The following is a 27,994-nucleotide window of genomic DNA, read 5'->3' as shown; positions in this document are numbered from 1 at the left end:
ACCGTAAATTATTTTTTTCCAAGTTTGCTTGTACCTTACAAGTTTATGTAAATTAAAAACATAATCACACTACAAACAATTGAGGTCACATAAATGAACCGATATTAAACATTTTATTGTTCAGAATATTGCAATTGGTTTTATTTATATTTTTAATCGCAATGTTGCAGAGTTTCATCACAGGGTTGTAATAGGTCTCCACTATTTAGTTAGTTTTCTCCTCTCTACCCAAAGCCATACACACTGCTTTGGTATTGGTGTACACACTTTCTAAATGAAGCCACTTTATCTTCCCTTTTCAAACTATAAAAGTTACTTCCGTTTGAAATTAAATGTTTTAACACTTTAACAGATCTAGATTTTGTATTTGTTTCCAATTTCAGGTGGAAAACTTGTTTGGTTTGTGTTCATTTATTTACTATTTCCTCTCGTTTTAACTGCGTGTCGTATACTGAAAAGAATAGAGACTTTTATGGAACACTAAAATAATGATGCCACCTTGTCACCAATTTTTATGGATAATGGTAGAATGAGCGACAGTGGCGCCATCTATTATTGAAAAGTAGCCAACTCCCCAATTTTGTTCCAAGCAAATCATAAGACGAAGAATTTGACATTTGCTTTGGCTAAGGCTGTTGGCACACTTTGCAAGTGAAATAATTTTTCCCACTAGTTGGTAAATTTTCTAACATTTTTCGCAAATAAAAACTGCAATATAACAATCGAATACGACACAAAATATGTTAGAAGTACTTGTGTTGAATAGGGATAATGTTTACAACAGTGCTTCGCGAAATTTTGTATGTGAATGGGCAAGGCGTAATAAACTTCAATTGCCAAGTTTGAAGTTCCTTCATATTTACAAGCGCAATAAAATGTCATTGTACCGAGGCCTTAATCCATTGTGAATCAACTGTGATATCTGTCAACATGGATAAAGCATGAAGTTTTCGTGGAGCTAACCGTACAGCAATGTTGGCCGCTGAGCGTACGTACGCTTGAAAAAAAGGAAGAACAAGATGTTTGTTTACATTTTTTTGTATGCAAATTTGTGTAATTAGTTATAAATATTACTTTAGTTAATAAAAGTGCGTGAAAGGTATATTACCAAAGCGAAAAAGAATATTAAACACCACAAGAGCTTGGTTAGACTTTGTTGAAGCGTTTAAAAGGCTAAAAAGTGTTGGAAACTATAAATCACCCTTTTCTCTTGTCCGCTGTGGTTTAAAATTGCCTTTCATAATTTACAAAGGCACAGAGATACGAACAACGTTTAATACCTATTTTCCTTTGGTTTCGGGGACGGATATAGCTGAAGATATTTTATTTTTTCAATAATTGTTTGCTTTTTGTAGCGACGCTCGAAAGAAGCTTCGTGTGCAGATCTTGAGGCGTCGAGAAATTGTAGCTATATGAAATAGCTAGTACGCGTCTATGACCCGTAGCCTCGTGTGCACCTTGCCTTAGTTTGATTCACAATGCAATGGACGACACGTTCACATAAACTAAGTTTTCGTGATATTACTTTTTGGCATTTATAAACGACCGTTATACAGTACTGTTGCAACTGTTTTGTTGTATACCATGGTTCAACTATATACAGGTTGGCTCATCTGTAAAGCAACAAAATATGTCTGTTCAAATTGTCAAAATCTGTGTATTGGTGTTGGTGCGAATGGTATGGAATGGAAACATAAAACTTAGCAGTTTTTGTATGTGTAAGTAAAATGTTGCCAATGTGTTGGTTTCATTTTGAGTTTGCCATCTTCTTTTGACAATCCCTTCGACCTTGCAATGACATAAATAAAATCAGCTGATGAGATGAGCCAACCTGTACACAATTGAACCATGGTTGTATACAAATCACGGCTTAACTATATGGTTGGCCCATCTTATCAGCTGATTTTATTTTTTTCATTTCACTGGAGTTGGGATTGTCAAAATGAGATGGCAAATGCAAACTGCAAGCAACACATTGACAATATTTTCTTACAACAAAAATAAGTGCCACATTTTATGTTTTCATCCTATTCCATTCACCTAACACCAACACGCAGATTTTGACAATCTGAGCAGAGGTACGTTGTTGCTGTAGAGGTGAGCCAACCATATAGTTGATCCATGTTTACAAATCAACCATAGATGAATGGATTTGCAACTCTTTGTTTCGAGAGAGCGCTGTCAAAATGCACATTTTTTATAACATTTATGAATGATGCCACTCAAAACAAAAATGAATAGATCTGAAAATGGGGATTTTTGACATACATTTCGGTGATTATAGTTTCAATCGTTTAATAAAATAATAGTCGTAAAATATTTATTTGCTTAAAGTTATTTTACAATAATACGACTAGTTAGAGTTAAATATAAACAAATCTAAGTAAAATTTACATTTCGATTAAATTAATTAGTCAAATATTGTAACGCATTTAACTCGCAGTGAAAACCATATATTCTTTTGAAATTTCAGTAAATCGGACCTATGATATAATAGTTAACATTATTTAATGGATAGGGCTTATCCTGCATGTCTGGCGTTCCAGGTTCTGTGATCAAAATGGACTGGTTGCATCGGGAGTTCATATTTACAAAACCTATTTTTAATGATAACTTTTGAATGGGAAATAATATTTACCCTCCGCCTTCGAACTAATAATATTTACACTAAAACAAGTATTTTTATCCTTTTTTCCATAATTTTTGAACTCTATTCTACAGTTGTAGGTCAAACTAAAGTTTACCAAAATTTTTGACACGTTTTTCGTTTTGGCTGGCACATTTTGTCTTCTGGCACCCGCTTCAGCTGGCGCGAGGGATTTATCTTTGATTGTTGCCAGCAACAACTAGAAGATAAATCCCTCGTGAGAGCGAAAATATGAGAGCGTAAGCAAAAGATTCGTATCAATCTAATCTATGAAATCAACCACTGTCCTTAGATGCTGCCATAGTGTACAATACATATTGTACAGTACATAGGTACACTATGGATGCTGCATCCGGTTCAGAAATAAAAGCATTGAGAAAAATTTACTACGCTTAAATTTTTCCCAACTTGGCCCTTTTGGATCATTCAGAATATTCTCTTAAAATTACATAAGAATTTTGCTGCTCATCGCAGCTTAAGCGGCCGAAGTGGCAGGGTTAATCTCTATTCAACATTAACTGTAGTTTAAACTCACACTAAAAACCCGAGCATTAAAGTCCCCACCGTTGCATGGATCAAAAATACTCAACGGTGCGTTCAGAAAATTATCGCTCAAATATTGATCAACACTTGTGTTATCTGAAAGCGCCAAATGGCTCATTAACAAATCTTTGGTTGACGTATAACGTTTTACGATCCATGATGAAAACCAGGCATGCTTAACGAACGAAACGATATCATTTCGTTACGATAATCAACGCTAATAAACGAAACGAAGTCATTTCGTTTCGTTTATTAACGTTAAGAACGACAAATTAACGTTAATTTGACGATCTTAACGTTAATAAACGAAACGAAGTGACTTCGTTTCGTTTATTAGCGTTGATTATCGTAACGAAATGATATCGTTTCGTTCGTTAAGCATGCCTGATGAAAACCACAAATCACACAAAAAGATTGCGCATTACGCAAGTAAACATTAGAAAAGATGTTTTTTATGACGTATGAATGACCCTTTTCCTTTAGATCTTTTTTCTCACTCTTCTTTTCATTCGCCCAATTGTCAATTGTGACGTTTATGCCCAGAACGAAGCATTCGTGATTGCGCAATCTGGGTATGTGTTTTGTGATGAAAACTCATTTTTAAAATCACAATAGCCCTGAAATTGTGGTATTTATTAATGAGATGTTTGAACTGGCGGTCAATAGTACTCCTTAGGTCCATAACCTGTAATCTTTATTATAAATAGTTTGACAGTTGCATAGACATCGTTTGAGTGAAAATGAGTTGCAGTCACTGATTGTAAAACAACGTAATATGGGCCCAGAAAATGAACTTGTTTTACAAGATACACTGAATAATGGATTATCGGTTAAATTAGATATGGCATCACTAATCGTATTGCAGTAGGAACGACTGTTTTTGCACATTTAGGTGATAATTTAATTTTAAGTTCACTGAAATCTTGTGTCCATTTTTCAGCAAGCGTTTAATGCAAAATACAAAATACGGAATACAAAATTTGTATAATATAAATACTAATAATTGTGCTAAATAGTGTGGCATTGTGTCATTGTTTTTATATAATTGAATGCCTATTTTGATACCAAAGAGCGACGGCAATGGGCTTCAAAAAACCCGACCCAAGTGATGGTCATCGAAAATTTGAAAACCAGTGAAGGTCCTACATAATTTCTTGCTTTTATGGACATTTTATGTGAAAAATGAACAAATCACCATAAGTAAAATAGGAATTTCTCATGTAAAAGCAGTGAAATAAAGTAAGGAGCGAGGGTAAGTATGCACTCATCATATATGTATATATATTTTTTCGGTAATAATAAATTATGATAGAAACATGGCACTGACGTTGTTGCTGTTGTGTTAATACAAAGGCTGTGACCGTTCACAAGTTGTCATCAAATTCCTTTAACAGGGGTGGGCCATCGGAAAGTTGCTTTTATAAGCGTAGGTTCCACATTACAATTGAAAGGATGTTTGACGTAATGTGGGGACACAGCGCGTGCAGACATACCTTACGTATGTTGTTGTTGTTGTAGCAGTGATTCGCCCCACCTAACAGCTGCTACCGATCACAAATTGTCATCAATATCCTCTAACGGGAGTCCCAGGAAACTTGCTGTTTCAACAGGGGTGGACCATTATGAAAGGGGTGTTAGAGGCGTTGGTTCCACATTACAATTAAAGAGATGGTTGGTGTCATGTGGGGACACATTGCAAGCGGGGCATACATTTTGTATGTCGGGGTTGATTCTGGATAGGTAAGAGTTTAACCTGTTACAGTATCCAGAACGAAGTTGAGCTAGAGTGACACGCGTTTTCCTGGGGAGTATGCGTTCCTCTTCCGCAAGTTTTGGGTACTTTTCTTTGAGTACTGGATTCACCGGGCAATTCCCGGCATAAAGGTCCGACGCCTGTTTGTGGAGTTCACCAAGGACCTGCTTGTGTTTTTTTGCTTCATACGGCTGGGTTTTCAGGTGCCGTATTTCCTCAAAGTGCTTACGGAGATGACTCCTTAAGCCCCTAGGCGGTGTTGGCTCATCAATCAGATGTCTGTTGGGATGCCCAGGTTTCTGGGTATTCAACAGGAACTGTTTGATTAGCATCTCATTTCTCTCCCTGATGGGGAGTATTCTCGCCTCATTATGTAGATGATGTTCTGGGGACATAAGAAGACAACCCATGCAGATTCTGAGAGCAGTATTTTGGCAGGCCTGTAGCTTCTTCCAATCGGCTGGCCAATTGCTTTGTATGTGGTAATGAGCGTTTCTTTACCTTTTCCCCAAGTACTGCCTGCAAGGGATTTCAGCTTTTCCAAACCCAATTGTCACTAACAGACGAGGCTCTGGCGACCCCAAGCTCCTCATGGAACTTGGTGGTGGGGAGGGAGGGATGGCCTGAAGGTTTAATGTGGCCATAAAAATCGTTCCCGAGATGGTCGGGCTAGCACCTTAATGGTGCTGTGCTACCGGAGCGTACCGGATCTGTATCCGGAAAAGGACCATCACATCGATAACACTCCCCAATGCCTTCGGGGAGCAACCTTATCGCTACAACAACAACAACCCCTTGTTTAATTCTTCTTGGTTTTGATGTTACATTTCTAAATTGCACCGATGCCTGCCGACCACCCTGATAATTTGCGGTCCACCTTTTAAGACATGACATTTTGATAGGTCTAGCGGAACGAGTACTGTTCTATGGTGGGGGTTTTGATTTAAACCGCAATTTATCTGGGTGCTGATGGCATTTAGCGCGGTGGTGGTGCTAAGGAGTTTTCTGAAGCAATACTGATGACAGGCAGTCAATCAATCAATCAAGCATCTTGGCTAGTGGCGATAGGAGAGATATCGGGCGATATGACTCTCCTATGTTAGCTGGTTTCCCAGGCTTTAGTAGCGGGACCACCTTGGCCATTTTCGGGTATGACAAAGGTGAAAAGAGACAGGTTTGATGACATGTGCTAAATATTTGAAACCCTCTTTCCCTAGGCTTTTAAGCATCGGCATGGCTATGTCGTCTGGGCGCACTGCTTTGGATGCTTTAGCGTGACCAATGATGGCATCCTCAACCTCTTTGGCGGTGATGGTAATTGGTGACGCGCTGAATTTATGTTTATGTGCGTGTCTGTTGGCCCTCCGTCTATCTTTGTCGACCGTAGAATGCATTATATATTGGCGGCAGAAAGCGCTCGCGCATGTTTTCGCATCCGACAGCACTTTATCGCCAAAGGCGGTGGAAACTTTGTCATTGTGCCTAGACGGATTCGATAGGGACTTTACGGTGGACCAAAGTTTACCCACACCGGCAGAGAGGTTACAACCTCTTAGGTGCTCCTCCCATTTCACCCGCTTGTGTTCATCCACAAGCCATGTTGTTGTTGTTGTTGTTGTAGCGATAAGGTTGCTCCCCCTTGAATCTGGTATTTTAGTCGCCTCTTACGACAGGCATACCTACCGCGGGTATATTCTGATCCCCTTACCCGCTGGGGTCCATAGGCAGGTGGTCGGATGCCAATGTTACCATCGGCTGCCAGTTGACGCAGTTTACGTGTTCTCCGCTCACGATTGAGATATCCGGCGAACTGTGACAGCTTCCTACCATACGTGTGGGTGCGTCTCCGTTTATTGTGCAGAACGTCGTTTCTTCTATTTGATCCGCCAACATCTCACCCCTACTGTCCGCCCGCAAGTTTGAATGCCATAGATCGTGATGGGCACTGAAATCTAGGTGTGCATCCACAAGCCTTGACGTTCCCTGCGGTCGATGACAGGATCAAATATATGATATTGCACAGAGTGGTGTATGATAAACGCGAGGCCGCCTCCATTTCCGCTCACGCGATCCTTTCTGTGGATATTATACCCAGAAAAGTCTGCAGTGCAGATCTTGCTGTGAGTTTAGTCTCTTGAATCGCAGCAATGCAGATGTTGTGCCGCTTCATGAAATCGACTATCTCCGTGATCTTCCCAGTTAGTCCATTACAGTTTTACTGCAGAATTCTGAAGTGCATAGGGGGAGACGTCGCCTCTCTGGGAGTAAATGACGGGTGACTACGCCTGGGATGAGGAAGGCTAGGACACAATTGCTGTTGTGGACCTGGGACGGGACGTCCTTGGGCAAGCATTGGGGTACCCGGTTGATTTGGGTTTGCAACCTGGCAATATGGCGAAACGAAACCCGGCGGATACCAGAACATCTAGGAAAGTGGCACCGCCCAAGGCAGGAGCTGCATTGGGCGGATGTCGCAAACATATATATTCTGTGCTGGCAAACGGTGCAAACGGAGGTAGGGACTAAGAGTCTGTTTCCCTGACCTACACGATTGCTGCCGGAAAAGAGGGAGGGACTTCTTATGTCCCCAGAACACCATCTGCATAATGAGGCGAGGATACTCCCAATCAGGGAGAGAAATGAGATGCTGACCAAACAGTTCCTGTTGAATACCCAGAAACCTGAGCATCCCAACAGACACCTGATTGATAAACCAGCACCGCCTAGGGGCTTAAGGAGTCATCTCCGTAAGCATTTTGAGGAAATACGGCACCTGAGAACCCAGCCGTATGAAGCGAAAAAACACAAGCAGGTCCTTGGTGAACTCCACAAACAGGCGTCGGACCTTTATGCCGGGAATTGCCCGGTGAATCCAGTACTCAAAGAAAAGTATCCAAAACTCGCGGAAGAGGAACGCATACTCCCCAGGGAAATGCGTGTCACTCTTGCTCAACTTCGTTCTGGATACTGTAACAGGTTAAACTCTTACCTATCCAGAATATGGACAAGTAAAATTTTAACCCGTTATATTGATAACGGGCCTCACCGTGCGCCATCTAGAACGGGTGTTTACCGATTATGTGTGGATTAGGCTTAGGGCCTACTTATCATTATCAGGATCAAACGGCTGCATATGCAGGTGCCGTGTCTCATCATAATTATCCTAGGTTTTGAGGTTTCGTTCCCATTTGAACCGATGCTTGCCGACCATTAAAATAGTTTTGGATCCATCTTTTAAGGCAAGGGGGGCAGGCATGAATCCTTCTATGCCTTAGAGTAGCGTGCCGACCCCGACATACAAAATGTATGCCCCGCTTGCAATGTGTCTCCACATGACACCAACCATCTCTTTAATTGTAATGTGAAACCAACGCCACTAACACCCCTTTCCTTATGGTCCACCCCTGTTGAAACAGCAAGATTCCTTGGACTTCCGTTAGAGGATACTGATGACAATTTGTGATCGGTCGCGGCTGTTAGGTGGGGCGAAGCACTACTACAACAATAACAACAACAACAGTGGGGGGGGGGGGGGGGAAGACGGGGGCAGGGGCTGATGCGCGGCATTGCTACCGACTCTACTACGGAGATAGTAGTTATGAGTGGTAGCAGCCGTTTGAGTTGTTGGCGCCGTGGGGCTGCTGGAAGGTAGTAGACTACGGGACGCCCTTGGGCGTAAACAGCAAGGAGCCGCAAAAGATTTATAAAAGTTACGTGGGCATCGGGTTTTGGGATCAAACCCAGAACAACCTGTCCGATGCAACCATCCCTTACACGAGACACACTGAACAGAGTATGACGTTCTAATTGTAAAGTTGATGTTATTTATACTGATTTTAGTAAGGCATTTGATAAAGTTTCTCATTTCGAAATAAAAATTTATCGGTTAGGATTTCCTCCATTGCTACTCTCTTGGGTTTCTTCTTATGCGAAGGAAAGAAAACAAGCAGTTATATTTAATAATTGCTGGTCTCGGTTCATAAACGTAACTTCTGGTGTTCCTCAAGGCAGCCACCTTGGTCCGGTTTTATTCCTGCTGTTCATTAATGCCCTTCCTAGTGTTTTGATGCACTGCAAGCCGTTGATGTACGCTGATGATGTCAAACTTATAATGCCTATCCGCTCACCCGTGGATAGCGCATATCTTCAGGGTGATATGAATAGTCTAGTTGACTGGTGTAATGTAAACGCCATGTCACTAAACCTACCTAAATGTAAGTCCATGTGTTTTACAAGGGAGTGCTTCCAATTCCATGATTATGCTATTGGCGACTATGCTCGGTGTCTCATTTATAGTTAAATTAATAAGAGGGTCGATAAATAGTACATTTCTATTTGCTGTAATTAAGTTTAACGTTCCGATTAGAACATCTAGACAATTTGCATGTCTACCCTGTCCGTTTAGCGGACATTTTTGGGTCGGACAGGTTATAAATATCAAAATTTTTTTAGTAGGTCATGAAAAAAAAACCTTAAAAATCAAAGACCATGGTTCAACTATATGGTTGGCACATCTGTAAAGCAACAAATTATGTTTGTTCAAATTGTCAAAATCTGTTCATTGGTATTAGACGAATGGAATGAAAAGAAACATAAAACATAGCAGTTTTTGTGTGTGGTAAGAAAATGTTGTCAATGTGTTTCATTTTGGGTTTGCCATCTCCTTTTGACAATCCCATCGACCATGCAATGATAAAAATAAAATCAGCTGATGAGATGAGCCAACCATATAATTGAACCATGATCATAGACGAAAAAAAAGTCGAAAAAAATGAAATTTCGCAGGCTCCAAAATTATTATTTTTGGGTATGCGTAGTGGAACTATTTTCCCTGAGCCCAAATCCGAAAAATCGATGGCGCGATTTCGGTTAACTTTCGTCCATACAAATCGACCCACCCTACTGCATATGTTATTTACATTGTACATTATATCTTTAAATTAAGTGTCTGTATATTTGTATAATTGTTTAATTTGCGGACTGATAAATAAATAAATAAAAATATATAAATAAACTAGCGGCCCGGTACGTGCTTCGCTACGTATAAAGTGAAATATTAAATCAAACTCATTTATTACAAAAAAAAATATATTTTATTATTTGCTAGCTATTTTAAAACTTAATCCAAAACATTTGGATAAACAATATTTTTTGTTTTTCCATTTTGAGCATGAATAAAAAAACGGCTAGGGGTACCGACTCTGGAACAGGCAACATAAAATTGGCCATGTGAAAAACATGATTCCTCCAAATTCACACCACAAACGTTAAGTGTTTGCCCTTGGGCTTTGTTGATGGACATCGCAAATGATAAACGCACAGGATATTGTAATCGTTTGAGTTCAAATGGCATATCAGCTGGAATCATAGGGATACTCGGTATTAAACAAACTTCTCCTTTTGATTTACCAGTTAAGATCGTAGCTTCAATCAAATTTGGCAATAAATTTTTCACTGCCAATCTGGTGCCATTACACAGTTTTGGTGGATAAATATTTCGCAATAATATAATCAAAGAACCCACTTTCAGATTCAAACAATGCGGTGACATACCAGCCGGTTTTAATGAATTTACAAATTCAATTGGATAATTCATTGCCTCATCTTGATTCATAGCACTGTCAATTGATTTATTTGAAAATTAATGGCATTGATATGAATGTTCTTCGGGGCTAAAATGGCGCGTTTTCTCAACCAATCATGATTTCTGTAATTCTGAAGAATATTTGGAAAAACACATTCAATCAAATCATCTATCGAAAAAAATTTTTTCGGTACAGTGATCAATCCGTTGGTTCTGTCGATTTGTATTTTGCCATCACCAATTTCTAACAATTGTTTTGGAAACTCATGGGCATCTGGATCATTTTGTAGGTTAATACGCATAAAAAGCTGTTGATTACCACGTAAATCTTGCATTGTTCGATTAAATGCTTCTAGTAACTTTTTACTAACCATTTTACACTCATCCCATAAAATAATTGACGATAATCACAGAACTTTTGCCATAGCAGAATTTCTTGAAATGTTGCAAGTTGGAGTTTCAATCACCTGTACATTCAATGGCAATTTTAATGCAGAGTGTGCTGTCCGACCACCTTCTAATAATGTAGCACCAATTCCCGAAGATGCAAGTGTCAATGCAATTTTTTGTTCCGATCGAATAGTCGGAAATGGCTTGCGTGATTGTGTTATATACATGTTTTTGCTGAATATTCATTTTGGTTAAACGCACCTCCCCAAATACATATAATTTCACAATTAAATCCATAAGTGCTTTACATTTTTGACGAAAAACACGCGCAGTAATGTCATGACGATCGGTTGTCGACTGTCCTGCAAATAAATTGTTTTTGATGTCATCCCACTGTAATGAACATATCCGGTCGACCATATTTTCCTACATAACACATTGCGTCTTTTGCATATTCGTTCATACTCCCTGAGCTACCAATATACGAAGATGGCAATATAGTTAAACGTCCGATGTCATTAATATTAGCATCATTCGCTATCGCATCTTGCAAATGAATATATTGTTCAGATCTTAATTTTGCTTGGTTGAAACGAATAAAATTAAGACGTTCTGTTTCTATTTTGGCATACATATCAACGATGTACTGATGATATAGTTTACCACATCTCAAGATATAATTTTGTTCTTGTGGACGAACCATCAATCGATACGAATAAAAATTCATGGCACTAACATTTTTCTGTACATGTAGACCTCAAAATAAGTGCAAAATGTGACTTAAGAAATTTATACAAATCATGAAATGTCAACACACTGAAAATATTATTTACCTGCTCGTGGATCAATCATTGGTATATAGATATGGTAGCCATCTTCACCTTTCCAATGCAATATTGGGTATTGTAATGCGTCGTAACTACGATGAAGTTCCGAAACACGTTGCAATTGCTCATTTCTGCGATGAAGCATAATATCACGGGATTGAAACGGATCACCAAGAATTACAATTGCAACCTCATCAATTGTCGGTGCATTGAATCGCCTTTCATGCTCTCCAAAAGTGTTCTATCAGCCCTTATTACGATTTTGTGATTATCAGATGGCATACGATTCAGAGCAATTTTGAACAATTGAACTAATGCGTTATGCTGATGGAAAAACCTTTGTAGCTCACAAATAATTTCTCGTCTTGTATTTAAAGCAATTGCGCAACGTTGATCCAATTGACGATTTTCTTCACCAGTAAAATAAATTTGCAAAAATTTGTAATCAGCGTCGGGGTATGGCAATAACGAACCAGCTTGATAAATTTGGCACTGAATCTGCAACATGTATGCAATTTTAGGTATATGGTGCATAATAATTTATAAAACTATAGGATACTTTTATGATTCAGATTGATTGGGACAATCCTGTTTAAGTATTTACCTTAAACGTCGGCATAAAATGATCTCTAATAATGTTAGTAGCACCAAAAGAAGTCATTTGAAATGCCGAATTGTATTGTTGAATATGACTCAAAAAGTGCTTCGAATTTTCAGAAGTCCCAAAAATTAATAAAGACAATGGTTCGGGTGGAGTTTCTAATGCTGGCAATCTCACTTTGCCATTAGCACAACACATGCCGGGCGTTTCACCTGGAAATTTAGCCGCATCACAATGTGGACATATTGCGTCCATTATTCCAATATATCCGTACATACTGTAATCAATCTGACTGTTGTAATTAAAAGCAGCACGCATAATTTCAGGTACAACAGATCTATTTCGTGCATTATGTTCACGCTGCGATGCATTAGCTTGTGCTCGTTCATCTGGAGTCTGTGATCGCCTTTGTAATGCCGCAGCATTTGCATGATGCGTTCGGCGACCTATATTTCCTCGTGTGGGTCGTGTCATTTTTCTTTCAATTAAAAAAGAATAAATTAAATTTAAAAAAATTTCTACATAGTGGTAAGGTATAAGCACCTAAAGGATTATTCAAAACATTCGTAAAGTGCTCCACCCATACTTTCATTTTTTGTTCACTGTTAGTGATAATGTTTCCATTTGTATTTTTAATTGGTTTTGGTCCATTATAATGCTTCCCAGTGAGTTCTCTGCTTATGCCATATAGTTCCTTCATGTTATTTAGTCTAGCTGCCGTATCGGCTCGACTTGCTAATGCGTCAACCCATTTTCTCTTATCCTTTCTAGCTGACTTCTTTATTTGTCCGCATTTTTCTTTATAGTTTGCTGATAACTCTCTTGCTTATATTGTCTGGAGGCCTCCTAATCGAGTGTCCAATCCACGACCACTTGCGTTTTGCAATTTCTGTGGCTGCTTTTGTTTGGCTTGTCCTTCCCCACAATTCGTCGTTTGTTATTGTTTCGGGCCATCGAATTTTCAAGATTCGGCGTAGGTATTTATTAATAAAAACTTGCAGGCGCTTCTCAATTAAGCTTGAACTTTTCCACGTCTCACAAGCATAAAAGAGCACTGATTTAACATTTGAATTAAATAGTCGCAGCTTAGTTTTCAATGAAGTATGACTGGACCTCCATACTTCTGTCAGTTGGTCGAAAGCCGCTCTTGCTTTATTTGTGCGGGATGTAACGTCCTCGTCCGCACCGCTTCTATTTGAGATAATACTGCCGAGGTAAACTGCGGATTCTACACATTCAATTTCGATTCCATCGACAGTGAACATTGTTGGTCTTGCTGAAACATTATAACCGCATTTTATGATTTTTGTTTTGTCGGTATTGACACTTAGCCCGGCGCTTTTGGCGTATCTGTCCACGGCTTCTAAATTATATTGTAAGTCTGTGCCTCTGTGACTTAGCATACAGACATCGTCTGCATACTCTAAGTCTTCTAACTGACCGAAAGGTGTCCACTGTATTCCATGCCTTCCGGTTGTCGCACGCCTCATAATTGCATCCAATGCCACGATGAACAAAAGCGGAGAGAGTACACAACCCTGCCGTACACCGCTTTTGACATCGAAGGGTTCCGAAAGACATCCGTCGTGACTCACACGGCTTTTAAACTCGTCATACATGGCCTTTATAATGTTGATTATTTTAGTGGGCATACCTCGGCTTTGTAATACATCCCATATGAATTGCCTGTCAAGGCTGCCAAAGGCTTTTTTGAAGTCAATTAGTAGTAAATAGGCGGATGTTCTATATTCGCAGCATTGTTCCACAATAATTCGAACAGTATTTATTAGGTCAACGCAGGATCTGTTTTGTCTAAAGCCAAACTGGTTTTCCCGTAACGTTGTTTCCACGGCCTCTTGAATTCTCGTTAGTAAAATCGTAGAGAATACTTTGCTGGGAATAGGGAGTAAAGTGACACCTCTGTAATTGTTGCAATGTGAAGCATCTCCTTTTTTTGGAACTTTCACAAGAATGCCTTCGTTCCATTGATGGGGGTAGGATTCTTCTTCCCATATCTGACGAAAAATTTGAAGCAGAGTTTCGGCTGCAGTATCTGGATCGGCTTTGAGGTATTCAGCATATATGTTATCAATTCCTGGTGCTTTACCTTTCTTTAGGGACTTGATCGTAGTTATAATTTCATTTTTGGTGGGCGGCGAACTGTTCACTTCACTAAAGTGGGGTTGGTTGCTGGAGTTTAAGATACTATCACTGTTGCCCGCGTCCTCGCTATAAGCACCTAAAGGATTATTCAAAACATTCTTAAAGTGCTCCACCCATACCTTCATTTGTTGTTCACTGTTAGTGATAATGTTTCCATATGTATCTTTAATTGGTTTTGGTCCATTATAATGCTTCCCAGTGAGTTCTCTGCTTATGCCATATAGTTCCTTCATGTTATTTAGTCTAGCTGCCGTCTCGGCTCGACTTGCTAAAGCGTCAACCCATTTTCTCTTATCCTTTCTAGCTGACTTCTTTATTTGTCCGCATTTTTCTTTATAGTTTGCTGATAACTCTTGCTTCAACTGAATCTGTATTATTTTCCCATCTGAGAAGGGATTCTTTGATTTGTCGGCGCTGTTCAACTAGAGTCCACGTGTCGTTACTTAGCCATACTTTCATTGTTCTATTCATGTCATTTATTTATTATTATTATTTGAATTTTCTTAATGCTAAGAGCCAAAGCTCTATATACCTATCTATACAAAATATTCATGTATTTCTCTATGCAAAAAAATGCACCGTAATATTGTTCGATGTCTTTTCAAAGCCTACTTTGTTTGTCGATCTGCCTGCTACATACATACATGTTGATATAAATATAATGCAATTAAGTTTGTAGGTGGGAATAATAAGTAAGCTAGTTAAGACGAAAGTACATACATTTTGATAGCGAAAGAGCGTAGCTAAGTATGTAACAAATCGGTTAGTAAATAATTAAACTATTATTGATGTATGTATGTTAATATGAAAACGTATAATCCGCTGGCTAAGTGGGATGAATCTGACCAAACAAATGGGTTTTTGGTGTGTTTTTCAAAATAATTTCACCAGACATTGGGCGCTTTTCAGCGCCTTCAGGTAAAAACATTATATTATGTGATTGAATATACCTTTTTAACTGGTTGTAGTACATAAGAATACAATCTCTTAACCTGAAGGCGAGTTCCCAATTGGTCTATATATCGAGTCCTTAGTTACCCAGCGAAATGACAAGCCCCCGTTTCATTAGCATTTATCAACAACTTACAATGGATACTCATGTGGTTCAAACACATCCTAAAGTTATCCGGGTCCACGTTTTGGTCTATATCTCGAGACCCTAGTCACGGAGCGGCATGAAAAATACTCTATACTATAGCATTCATCAACAGCTTCCATTTGATACCCATATTGTACAAACACATCCTAGGGTTACCCGGGTCCACGTTTTGGCCTATATCTCGAGACCCTAGTCACCCAGGGGTATGAAAATTATCCTGTACTATAGCACTCGTCAACAGCTTTCATTTGACCCTAGCCTCCCAGTTGTATGAAAATTATCCTGTACTATAGCACTCATCAACAGCTTTCATTTGATATCCATATTGTATAAACCCATTCTAGGGGTACCGGGGTCCACGTTTTGGGCTATATCTCGAGACCCTAGCCTCCCAGTTGTATGAAAATTATCCTGTACTATAGAGCTCATCAACAGCTTTCATTTGATATCGATATTGTATAAACACATTCTAGGAGAACCCGGGTCCACGTTTTTGGGCTATATCTCGAGACCCTAGCCTCTCAGTTGTATGCAAATTATCCCGTACTATAGCACTCATCAACAGCTTTCATTTGATATCCATATTGTATAAACACATTCTAGGGGTACCCGGGTCCACGTTTTGGGCTATATCTCGAGACCCTGGTCACCCAGGGGTATGAAAATTATCCTGTACTATAGCACTCACTTGATATCCATATTGTATAAACACATTATAGGGGTACTCGGGTCCACGTTTTGATCTAAAGACCCTAGGCACGTAGCGAAAAAAAGGTAGACGTTGGCCGATTCTCAGACCTACCCAATATGCTCACAAAATTTCATGAGAATCGGTTTAGCCGTTTCGGAGGAGTTTAGCCTCTAAAACCGTGACAGAAGAATTTTATATATTAGATATATATGTGTGGCACGTCGTGTTTGTGTTTATGTGTCCGTCTCTTTGCACGACGTCTAGCATTGTCTACTAAATTGCAGGCAGAAAGCACTGGCGCCTTCGAGTTCGACAGTTTTATCACTAAAGGTAATGAATGTTTTGTCATTGTATTTTGTCGGTTAGACATGGATTTGACGGTTGACCACAATTTAAAAACAACCGCAGAGAGGTTGCAGTTCTTAAGATTCCCTTCCTATTTGCATTTTAAGGTTGATAATTTGAGGGTCCCTAGGGTCGTGTTGTTTCGCAAGGTTATTGTTGTTGATGTAGCGATAAGGACACTCCACGAAGGTTTTGGGGAGTGTTATGTTTTTATACTCAGTTGAGCAGAGCTCACAGAGTATATTAACTTTGATTGGATAACGGTTGGTTGTACAGGTATAAAGGAATCGAGATAGATATAGACTTCCATATATCAAAATCATCAGTATCGAAAAAAAATTTGATTGAGCCATGTCCGTCCGTGCGTTAACACGATAACTTAAGTAAATTTTGAGGTATCTTGATGAAATTTGGTATGTAGGTTCCTGGGCACTCATCTCAGATCGCTATTTAAAATGAACGATATCGGACTATAACCACGCCCACTTTTTCGATATCGAAAATTTCGAAAAATGGAAAAAGTGCGATAAAGCGATGAAACTTGGTAGGTGAGTTGAACTTATGGCGCAGAATAGAAAATTAGTAAAATTTTGGACAATGGGCGTGGCACCGCCCACTTTTAAAAGAAGGTAATTTGAAAGTTTTGCAAGCTGTAATTTGGCAGTCGTTGAAGATATCATGATGAAATTTGGCAGGAACGTTGCTCCTATTACTATATGTATGTTTAATAAAAATTAGCCAAATCGGAGAACGACCATGCCCACTTTAAGAAAAAAAATTTTTAAAGTCAAATTTTAAAATAAAAGAAAAGTTAATATCTTTACAGTATATAAGTAAATTATGTCAACATTCAACTCCAGTAATGATATGGTGCAACAAAATATAAAAATAAAAGAAAATTTTGTAGCATTAGCAAAATATAGTAAAGTATCCTATGTGGTTGGGGCTTTAGTTGTACTTGACAGGCGCACGCAGTGGCAACACGCATGTCAAGTACAACTGCAGCCAACGTCACACAAAACAAATAGAAAATAAGATAGGGAAAAAAAGAACGAAGCGTCACTATAATTTTCGACACTAAAAACCTCAGACGTGTTTCTCAACTTTTTACTTTAATAAAATCTCAAGTAAAGTTTGTAGAATAAACTAGTTTTTTATTATAACCTAAATGAGGTACTGGCGAAGGAGACCGCCTCGCGTAAAATTTTAGGCAGCAGTATGGCGACAATATGGAGGCGGCGACCTCCAAGACGTTAAACCAGCGGTAAGAAGGTAACGCACATGGCGTACCATAAGCAGTGTCGGACACGATGGAATCCGAAGATAACAGGTGACACAACAATTTCAAAATGGGCGTGGCTCCGCCCTTTTTCATTTAATTTGTCTAGGATACTTTTAATGCCATAAGTCGAACAAAAATTTACCAATCCTTGTGAAATTTGGTAGGGGCTTAGATTCTAGGACGATAACTGTTTTCTGTGAAAATGGGCGAAATCGGTTGAAGCCACGCCCAGTTTTTATACACAGTCGACCGTCTCTCCTTCCGCTCGGCCGTTAATACGATAAATTGAGCAAAAATCGATATATCTTTACTAAACTCAGTTCACGTACTTATCTGAACTCACTTTGTATTGGTATAGAAAATGGCCGACATCCGACTATGACCACGCCCACTTTTTCGATATCGAAAATTACGAAAAATTAATAAATGCCATATTTCTATACCAAATACGAAGAAAGTGATGGAAGATGGTAATTGGATTGGTTTATTAACGCAAAATATAAGTTTAGAAAAAAACTTTGTAAAATGGGTGTGACACCTACCATATTAAGTAGAAGAAAATGAAAAAGTTCTGCAGGGCGAAATCTAAAGCCCTTGGAATCTTGGCAGGAATACTGTTCGTGGTATTACATATATAAATAAATTAGCAGTACCCGACAGATGTTGTTCTGGGTCACCCTGGTCCACATTTTGGTCGATACCTCGAAAACGCCTTCACATATACAACTACCACCACTCCCTTTTAAAACCCTCATTAATACCTTTAATTTGATACCCATATCGTACAAACGAATTCTAGAGTCACCCTGGTCCACCTTTATGGCGATATCTCGAAAAGGCGTCCACCTATAGAACTAAGGTCCACGCCTTTTTAAAATACTCATTAACACCTTTCATTTGATACCCATATCGTACAAACGCATTCTAGAGTCAACCCTGGTCCACCTTTATAACGATATCCCGAAAAGGCGTCCACCTATAGAACTAAGGCCCACTCCCTTTTAAAACACTCATTAACACCTTTCATTTGATACCCATATCGTACAAACAAATTCTAGAGTCACCCTGGTTCACCTTTATGGCGATATCTCGAAAAGGCGTCCACCTATAGAACTAAGGCCCACGCCCTTTTAAAATACTCATTAACACCTTTCATTTGATACCCATATCGTAAAAACAAATTCTAGAGTCACCCCTGGTCCACCTTTATGGCGATATCTCGAAAAGGCGTACACCTATAGAACTAAGGCCCACTCCCTTTTAAAATACTCATTAACACCTTTCTTTTGATACACATATCATACAAACAAATTCTAGAGTCACCCCTGGTCCACCTTTATGGCGATATCTCGAAAAGGCGTCCACCTATAGAACTACGGCCCACTCCCTTTTAAAATACTCATTAACACCTTTCATTTGATACCCATATCGTACAAACAAATTCTAGAGTCACCCCTGGTCCACCTTTATGGCGATATCTCGAAAAGGCGTCCACCTATAGACATAAGGCCTACGCCCTTTTAAAATACTAATTAACACCTTTCTTTTGATACCCATATCGTACAAACAAATTCTAGAGCCACCCCTGGTCCACCTTTATGGCGATATCTCGAAAAGGCGTCCACCTATATGACTGAGGCCCACTCCCTTTTAAAATACTCATTAACACCTTTCATTTGATACCCATATCGTACAAACAAATTCTAGAGTCACCCCTGGTCCACCTTTATGGCGATATCTCGAAAAGGCGTCCACCTATAGAACTAAGGCCCACGCCCTTTTAAAATACTCATTAACACCTTTCATTTGATACCCATATCGTACAAACAAATTCCAGAGTCACCCCTGGTCCACCTTTATGGCGATATCTCGAAAAGGCGTCCACCTATAGAACTAAGGCCTACTCCCTTTTAAAATACTCATGAACACCTTTCTTTTGATACCCATATCATACAAACAAATTCTAGAGTCACCCCTGGTCCACCTTTATGGCGATATCTCGAAAAGGCGTCCACCTATAGAACTAAGGCCCACTCCCTTTTAAAATACTCATTAACACCTTTCATTTGATACCCATATCGTACAAACACATTCTAGAGTCACCCCTGGTCCACCTTTATGGCGATATCTCGAAAAGGCGTCCACCTATAGAACTAAGGCCCACGCCCTTTTAAAATACTCATTAACACCTTTCTTTTGATACCCATATCGTACAAACAAATTCTAGAGCCACGCCTGGTCCACCTTTATGGCGATATCTCGAAAAGGCGTCCACCTATATGACTGAGGCCCACTCCCTTTTAAAATACTCATTAACACCTTTCATTTGATACCCATATCGTACAAACAAATTCTAGAGTCAGCCCTTGTCCACCTTTATGGCGATATCCCTAAATGGCGTCCACCTATAGACCTATGGCCCACTCCCTCTTAAAATACTCTTTAATACCTTCCATTTGATACACATGTCATACAAACACATTCCAGGGTTACCCTAGGTTCAATTTCCTACCTGGTGATTTTCCCTTATTTTGTCTCCATAGCTCTCAACTGAGTATGTAATGTTCGGTTACACCCGAACTTAGCCTTCCTTACTTGTTGTTGTTGTTATTGTTGTAGCGATAAGGAAACTCCCCGAAGGCCTTGGGGAGTGTGTTCGAGTTGCCGGATTCAGATCCGGTACGTTCCGGTACCAAGCCCGACCATCTCGGGAACGATTTGTTATGACCACGTGCGACCTTCTAGGTCATACCGCCCTCCCACCCCTTAGAACCATGAGGAGTTCGGGGTCGCCAGAGCCTCAGCTGTTACTGATTCCCCACGGATAGGTAAGGTTGACAATTGGAATTGGAGAAGCTATATATTGCGCTGGCAACATGAAAAGGTTGCGCTACACAACCCCTTGAATCTGGTATTTTAGTCGCCTCTTACGACAGGCATACCTACCGCGGGTATATTCTAAACCCCTAACCCGCTGGGGCATGGGAGTGTTATCGATGTTGATGATCCTTTGCAAGATATAGACTGGTACGTTCCGGTAACAAGCACCATTAAAGTACTAGCCCGACCATCTCGGGAACGATTTGTTATGACCACATGCGACCTTCTAGGTCATACCGCCCTCCCACCCCTTAGAGCCATGAGGAGTTCGGGGTCGCCAGAGCCTCAGCTGTTAATGATTCGCCACGGATAGGTGAGGTTGACAATTGGAATTGGGGAAGCTATATATTGCGCTGGCAACCTGAAGGGTTGCGCTACACAGCCCCTTGAATCTGGTATTTTAGTCGCCTCTTACGACAGGCATACCTACCGCGGGTATATTCTGATCCCCTAACCCGCTGGGGTTCATTTCTCTGTCCGATTAGTTTATAGGTTAGGTTAGGTTGCAAGGGCTGAGCGGAACACTGTGGTAACAGCTCACTACTTAGGCCACCAATGGGCCCATTGTAATACCCTTACGGTCTCAAAGAGTACCCCTACCCCGCCTAAAGCGGGTCATACCACTTCGAGGAATTTATATATTTTGCTAGAGCCTTGACTTCATAGCTAGAGACCTCAGCAAGGTCATGTAGAAAAGGTTTACCAAGGATGGCCAACCTATGCCTACTAAGCGCTGGACAATGAAAGAGAAGGTGCTGGACGCTCTCCTCCTCTTCTGTACATCTGCAGCTGCGACAATAGTCGAAGGTCGTTGCCCCCATTCTGGCACCAGGCGTGCCTATTGAACAATGCCCTGTTAGAACCCTTATCAGTGACGATAGAACTGATTTGTTTAAAATCAGAATCTTGTCATTTGAGGGCAAGGTTAGCCTGGATGTCTCGCACGATGATATGGCTGGCCATTAGGGCGGGTCGATTTGTGGGGAGGCAAAAAAATCGCCCATTGCTCTGTGAAAATCATATTCTAGGGATCAAAATAAGAAACTTTGCCGAAGGAACCATACCTCTAAAACGAATTCTGACCTCTAGACCCAGATCCGGTGAAAATAGGCCTGCTCCTACCATCCCATCAAGCTTAAAGCCATCCGTGAATATGTTGATGGCACCCGGTACCGTATTATTTATATATTAGTTTATAAGTAGTTAGGAAAATTTGTCCTTGGCCCAATTGCTGGTAGCGAGAGACCGGATAAGTATGTTTTGGATCTGTGGCTTAGATGCTAAACCCTAGACAAACTAGCTAATATAAGGAAGGGCAATATTGTTTAGACGGTTAAGCGCCAATTAAGTAAGTAAGTAATATTGTGTAGTCATTTGGGTAAGAAACAGCAGTTACTAAGGTATCCGGGTTTTTAATTTTCCTTTCTTTAGATGTCTCAGTACTAAACTGTAGCGATACCTGCCACTTAAGTAACGCGGGGTTCACCCTTTAAGACTAGATGTATGGGAGATCCTTCTATGACTGGCAGTTACAGTGTGAGAAGCTTTTAACGGACTTTGTGCAAAGAGTACTGATCTGTGGTGGGGTGATTCTAGATGTAGCCCTCCATATAAATATACTAACTAACAAAAGCCATGGTGTAAAGTTTCCAGTGTCTTTCCTAATGGCGACCGAAACGACAACGAATGATATGGACCTCCAGGGCTAGCCGGCTTAGCAGACTTTAATACCGAGACCACCCAAGTCATTTTCCATTTTTTCCGGCCGCAGAATGTTTCCTAATAAGGCCAATCCATGTGGCTCACAGTAATGCAAAAATACTTCGAAGTTAAACAGTAACAAGACGCTTGGGAGCAGGCGAATCAGAAAAACTCTAGCAGGCATCTCCCTTTAGCACAACTTTATTTTTGCTAAATATTGTGGTATGAATATACCCTATCTATATACTATCGAAATCATCTGTTAGAAGTTAGTAAGCGTTAATCAAAGAAAGTATTTAAGCCCAATCACTATCTATTGCGAACTGCGCTCTTGATATTGCAACTTACTCATCTTTTATTTATGCAGATTAGTCTTTGCCGAGACCGTGGTAGCCTGCTTGCTTACCATACCGAAGGTCCTGTGTTCAAGGGAAAAGCCCGTTAGTGGCTTAAGAAACACTCGCAGAGTATTAGAATTAACACTTAAATCTCCTCTGAGGTTTATTGTACCTCGTATTTATTTATATATTTTATTAACCTCCCACAAACTTAACCCCAGCCAGCATTTTTTGAAAATTTTGATCAAAAAATATTTAAATATCATACCCCAAGATGATTAAAAACGTTCAAATTTAAAAGCATTTTCTGTTCGAAAATTAACGTATCGTCGGGAGAAAAATGTACCATAAATATGATTATTCTTGAATAATCATTTATGATTCATATTTCGAAACGCTTTTTGTTCATATCTAATATCATTGTAAAATTGGGCTTTAATTGTTTTAGAGTAATATTTGAATGCTTTTCACAGTCATTTTCTGATCATATTCGTGAACATATTTCAATCATCTTGGTTGAGGTTTTTGAATCATTTTTGAATGCGATTATCATGCATTTAGTCTTCATATCTCATACAAAATAAGATACTACATGCTAATCTTATTTCATCAGGGGAAGAAAGCATGCGGAAGTGAGCTATTTGAACCACAGGTCACTCGCAACACCTGCGACTAAAACATCCAACATCAGTTATGATCGTCAATATCTTAAAAAACGATAAGGTACGGGATGTTGAAGCCGTATTCAGGTATGTCAAGAGAGTTTCACTTACCTGTGGTTCAAATAGCTCACAAACTTTGTATTGACCAACCATTATGTATTTTCTTGGAACCCGAAGGTGGAGAAATGATTGGGGACATCTTCGGTTACGAGCAGCATTTACAATATATTTTGTATAAATAAACAAAATTTTATGTATTTTTTCTAACTTCATGATTGAAAAAATGTGTGCACGTGGAAAAATAAGATTTTCAATGAAAAGTAAAATTTTAACAAGTATAAAATTTATTGCTCAGTCAACAAAGATAGTCGGAAAAGATTCAGAAAGCTGATTGAGAAATTATTAAACATTTTTGATCACCTAAACTAAACACATTTGATTCAAATATGATTCCAAAATGTGATTGAAAAACAATATTCAGTTTTCGATCATTAAAAGTATTCATATTTCATTATTCTCTTTGTTGATTTTTATGAAATATTAAAATCTAATCATCAAAGTACTTCAAAAATGATTCCAAACAGTGATCGAAAAATGATTTTCAGTTTTTGATCATCAAAAGTATTCATATTTGATTATTGCTTTTGTTCACTTGTATGATAACTCATTATTTAGTCAGAAAGAGTAATCAAATTGTAGTGATATGTAGGAAAATTCAAAATTGAATCACCTAAATGCTGAGTGGGACAGGTTTATATTCTACAACAAAAAGAATAAAAACGTCAAACTCGTTAGTAGTTTACAAACCTGTCTTCCTGCACAACAACTTTAGAAAAAGGGCAATGAAACTATTTTTGGTGTGAAATATGGAAAAATGTTTGTACATATGTATATTTGTATTGTATCGTATTTGTATTTTATTATTTAATTTCCCAGCACAACAATTTGAAAAACTTATTTTAAAGTGCTAATCAAAACAGCATAAGATAAAAAAAAATAGTAACAAAAACAAAAAAATTTAATATTTAAAAATATGACAATTAATTGACTAATTAATTAACAATATATAATAGACAATTGATAAGAAAATTTCACTAAAAAATATTTTAGTAGAGCTTAGCCTAGGGAATAAAGAACAGAAATTAAGGTTAAATGAGAGTTGCAATAGCAGTACGGTAGTAAGTTTAACCCTTAGAGAAGGTTGTGTTGAGTAAAACAGGATAAGAAATCAGTAAAGTACATAAGTTATGGAAGGAAATGAGAGTCAGTTGTAAAAACAAATTACCTCTTTCTTGAAATGCAGTGCATTTATTTGTTTGCCGTATTCTAGTTGGAAGGGAGTTCCAAAGACGGATCGAAGTGACAAAGAATTGCCGTTCCCAAACTAACATACTGTTACGAATATTAGCAACACTATGAGGTACTGCCATCTCTAAGCCGATGCTAAGCAGTGACTTGATGCACATCAATAATTCAATCATTATGACTACACATATGTACGTACACGCAGCAGAGAAGCAACATATGCAGATATCTTATCTGAGATATGCAATTATAATTGTGGAAGTGTCGCTCACAAACACACGCGCATATGAGAGCTATACACGTACATCTGTAGTTATAATTATAGCAGATAACAGAAGCGCCTCGAAGATGCAACGAGGAAATCAAAGAGTATAAAAGGCATGAACAATAGAGGCGCTGCAATCAGTTTCGATTAAGCACGCTATCTGTCGGGGAAATAGTAGAGTTATTTATTGTGAAGTACTTGAATAAAGACCATTTTGCATTATTAAATATTGGAGTTATTTATTCAACAGTTTAGTGATTCGAACTTAGCAGAAGGTTGCAAATAAGAGGATTTGCAGTAAATTCGTTACAATACGAAATTGTAGCCTTCGAAATAGGCAATGAGGTTCTTTGGTGAAAATTATCTTATGTAAGGTAGTAAGGGTTCTAACCTTTAGAAGGTTGTCAAAGAACTTCTTTTTGCTCGCATAGTCACAGCCATAAAGAAGCGTAGGTATTAACTACACTTTGGATAAAAGTAATCGTATATGTAGCGGGGTGAAATACTGTGTCAACCACAACTAGTACGTATATAAAAGATCGTATTTTATTAGGATTTTGTGCACTAGTTTAATATAACACTGGTGACTAAATATGTATGTATATTAGGATGGGTCGATTTGTATGGATCAAAGTTAACCGATATCGCGCCATCGAATAAATCGACCCAGTCTAATGTATATACATACGTTTTAATTATTTTCTTCCTTTCGTTATAGTTATGGGTGAGTCACTCTGGCGGCTGTCGTGCAATGACCTAGACACTGCAAACAACAAACGAACGTAGTTTAATGTTTACAATGCATTTTGGCGCAACGGCCACACATTGACTACTAGACACAAGTCTTGAGTGCCTAAAGCTGCAGAGATTGGTGCGTTATCGGTAACCTTATAACAGCTGATTCGACCAACCTTATGGGATTCAACGTAATCGATTATTGGTGTCATATCATAACGCTAAGGTCGTAACCATATCGTAGCCAACCAATTGGTTTTTGGTTTTTCGCCATATCCATAAGCTAAAAATATTTGAGTTGGTGAATTTAATAACTTTTTGTATATTTTATTCATTGTTTTGGATACGTTATGACTAGGAGACTTATTTTTTGTGGAATATGTTTGTAATTTTTATCGTTTTCTTCATATTTATGAAATATTCACGATTTTAAGGCACCATTAATCGATCACAATATATCGTATAGGGTTACGTTAGGGATACGACTACAGCGATACGACAAACGGCACCAATGACTCCGCTTTAAGTGTAATCATACGCTCATAGAACACTAATAAATGGATACATATGTATGTCTGCTAGGTGTATCGGAATACTTGTTTGACAAGTTTTTTGTACCCTTAATGCAAATGTGTTCATCGGGATGTCATTTCAATTTAACCACATCTAATTTGTCCCTTATCACTAAAAAATGATTATATCCAGAGCCGCCTATTTTAGCTTTGCTGCTCAATATTTTCATTCTCCGGAAAGGTGTCGAAACCAACCTTGGTTCTATTCTGCCTGACGGAAAGCTAATGTGTCATTTTTTTGAGTCGCTGAGATGTTGTTGTAGCGATAAGGTTTCTCTCCGAAGGCTTTGGGGAGTGTTATCGATGTCATGGTGCTTTGCCGGATACAGATTCGGTACGTTCCAGTAACACAGCACCATTAAAGTACTAGCTCGACCATCTCGGGAACGATTTATATGGCCACATTAAACCTTCAGGCCATCCCTCCCTCCCCACCCCCAATTCCATGAGGAGCTTGGGGTCGGCAGAGCCTCGTCTGCTAGTGAAACAGTATTCGCCGCGGATAGGTGAGGTTGACAATTGGGTTTGGAGAAGCTGTATATTGCGCTGGCAACTTGAAGGGCTGCGCTACACAGCCCCTTGAATCTACCTCTTACGACAGGCATACCTACCGCGGGTATATTCTGACCACCTAACCCGCTGGGGGAAGTCGCTGAGATCCACTGGTCTTATCAAGCGAAGCCTACCGTTGAATTGCTTTTCAGCATTGAATTGCTTTTCAGAACATCTAATCAAACTTAAAATTACCTTAATTCGGTTGCAAAAACCGCCTTACAAAACATTTCAGAAAATAAGTTGATAAGAAAGTGATTCGCGGCTGGTTTTTTAATTCTAGTCGATCCCGCATCGATTCCGCAATATCTTTAAAACACATGCAGCCCCTTATTGTTCACAGCATCTCCTCGTCCTTCAACGCCTATCAATCCTCGGCCTACGTGTTTCAGCATTTCTCATTTTATCGATAAGACTATTTCCTTAATTCTGAACGTCGAACCTTCATTTACTTAAAAAGTCCGATTCGGGCGAGTCAACGAGTTGTCTGCTCTCCCCATTCCGTTTGATAAGAGTAACATCGGGTAAGAGGAACGTGAATATCGGTAAATCATCAATTGGGCTCGGTTCACATCAGCTGCAAACTGCAGCTTTATTAAAAGAGCGTGATCCTATATCCACATGACCCCCTCTTCGCGACCAATATAAACGAGCCAAATAGAAGGATCACCTAAGTAACTGCAAACTCTCTGCTGGTGTAAATAAGTTTTATGGGATTCGACGAAATTTCTTTCAGCCGACCATTTGTGATTCATCCTTGTTGTTGTTGTTGGTGTAGCGATAAGAACACTGCCTTAATGGAGTGTTATCGATATTGATGGTCCTTTGCCGGACGTTCCGGTACCAAGCCATACCATCTCGGTAACGATTTGTTATGACCACTTGCAACCTTATAGGCCATACAGCCCTCCCACTCCCTAGATCCGTGAGGAGTTCGGGGTCGCCAGGCCCACGGCTACTAATGAAACAGTGTTTAAGTGACTTAAAGAATGAACATTTTCCTTTCGTTTGTTTAATTAGCCATTGAGTGCGCTTGTAATTCTCAACTGGTTAGTAAAA

At 39.2% G+C, this 27,994-nt stretch overlaps 2 protein-coding genes across 8 annotated transcripts in view; one reads left to right on the top strand and one right to left on the bottom strand.

Annotated features, from left to right (window-relative positions):
* DCP2 (decapping protein 2) overlaps positions 1 to 451 on the bottom strand; it is a 52,151-nt gene extending 51,700 nt beyond the window's left edge. For both annotated transcript variants that reach the window (XM_067788498.1, XM_067788499.1), the window contains exon 1: positions 3 to 451. The gene's annotated coding sequence lies outside the window, so the exon portion shown is untranslated. The remainder of the gene's footprint in view (positions 1 to 2) is intronic.
* Positions 452 to 3,992: 3,541 nt separating this feature from the next.
* Mgat4a (alpha-1,3-mannosyl-glycoprotein 4-beta-N-acetylglucosaminyltransferase a) overlaps positions 3,993 to 27,994 on the top strand; it is a 62,502-nt gene continuing 38,500 nt past the window's right edge. Inside the window, exons 1-2 of one of the 6 annotated variants that reach the window (XM_067757577.1) lie at positions 3,993 to 4,442; positions 25,795 to 25,947. The gene's annotated coding sequence lies outside the window, so the exon portion shown is untranslated. Of the gene's footprint in view, positions 4,443 to 17,664; positions 17,974 to 25,794; positions 25,948 to 27,994 lie in introns of those variants that run through there. The other 5 variants (XM_067757576.1, XM_067757573.1, XM_067757575.1 and 2 more) reach the window with 5 other exon arrangements.

This window comes from Eurosta solidaginis, chromosome 5, assembly GCF_040869045.1.
Source record: "Eurosta solidaginis isolate ZX-2024a chromosome 5, ASM4086904v1, whole genome shotgun sequence".
Classification (NCBI taxonomy): Eukaryota; Metazoa; Arthropoda; class Insecta; order Diptera; family Tephritidae; genus Eurosta; species Eurosta solidaginis.
The sequence above is the reverse complement of the archived record's forward strand: the minus strand, read 5'-3'. Positions and strand labels throughout refer to the sequence as shown.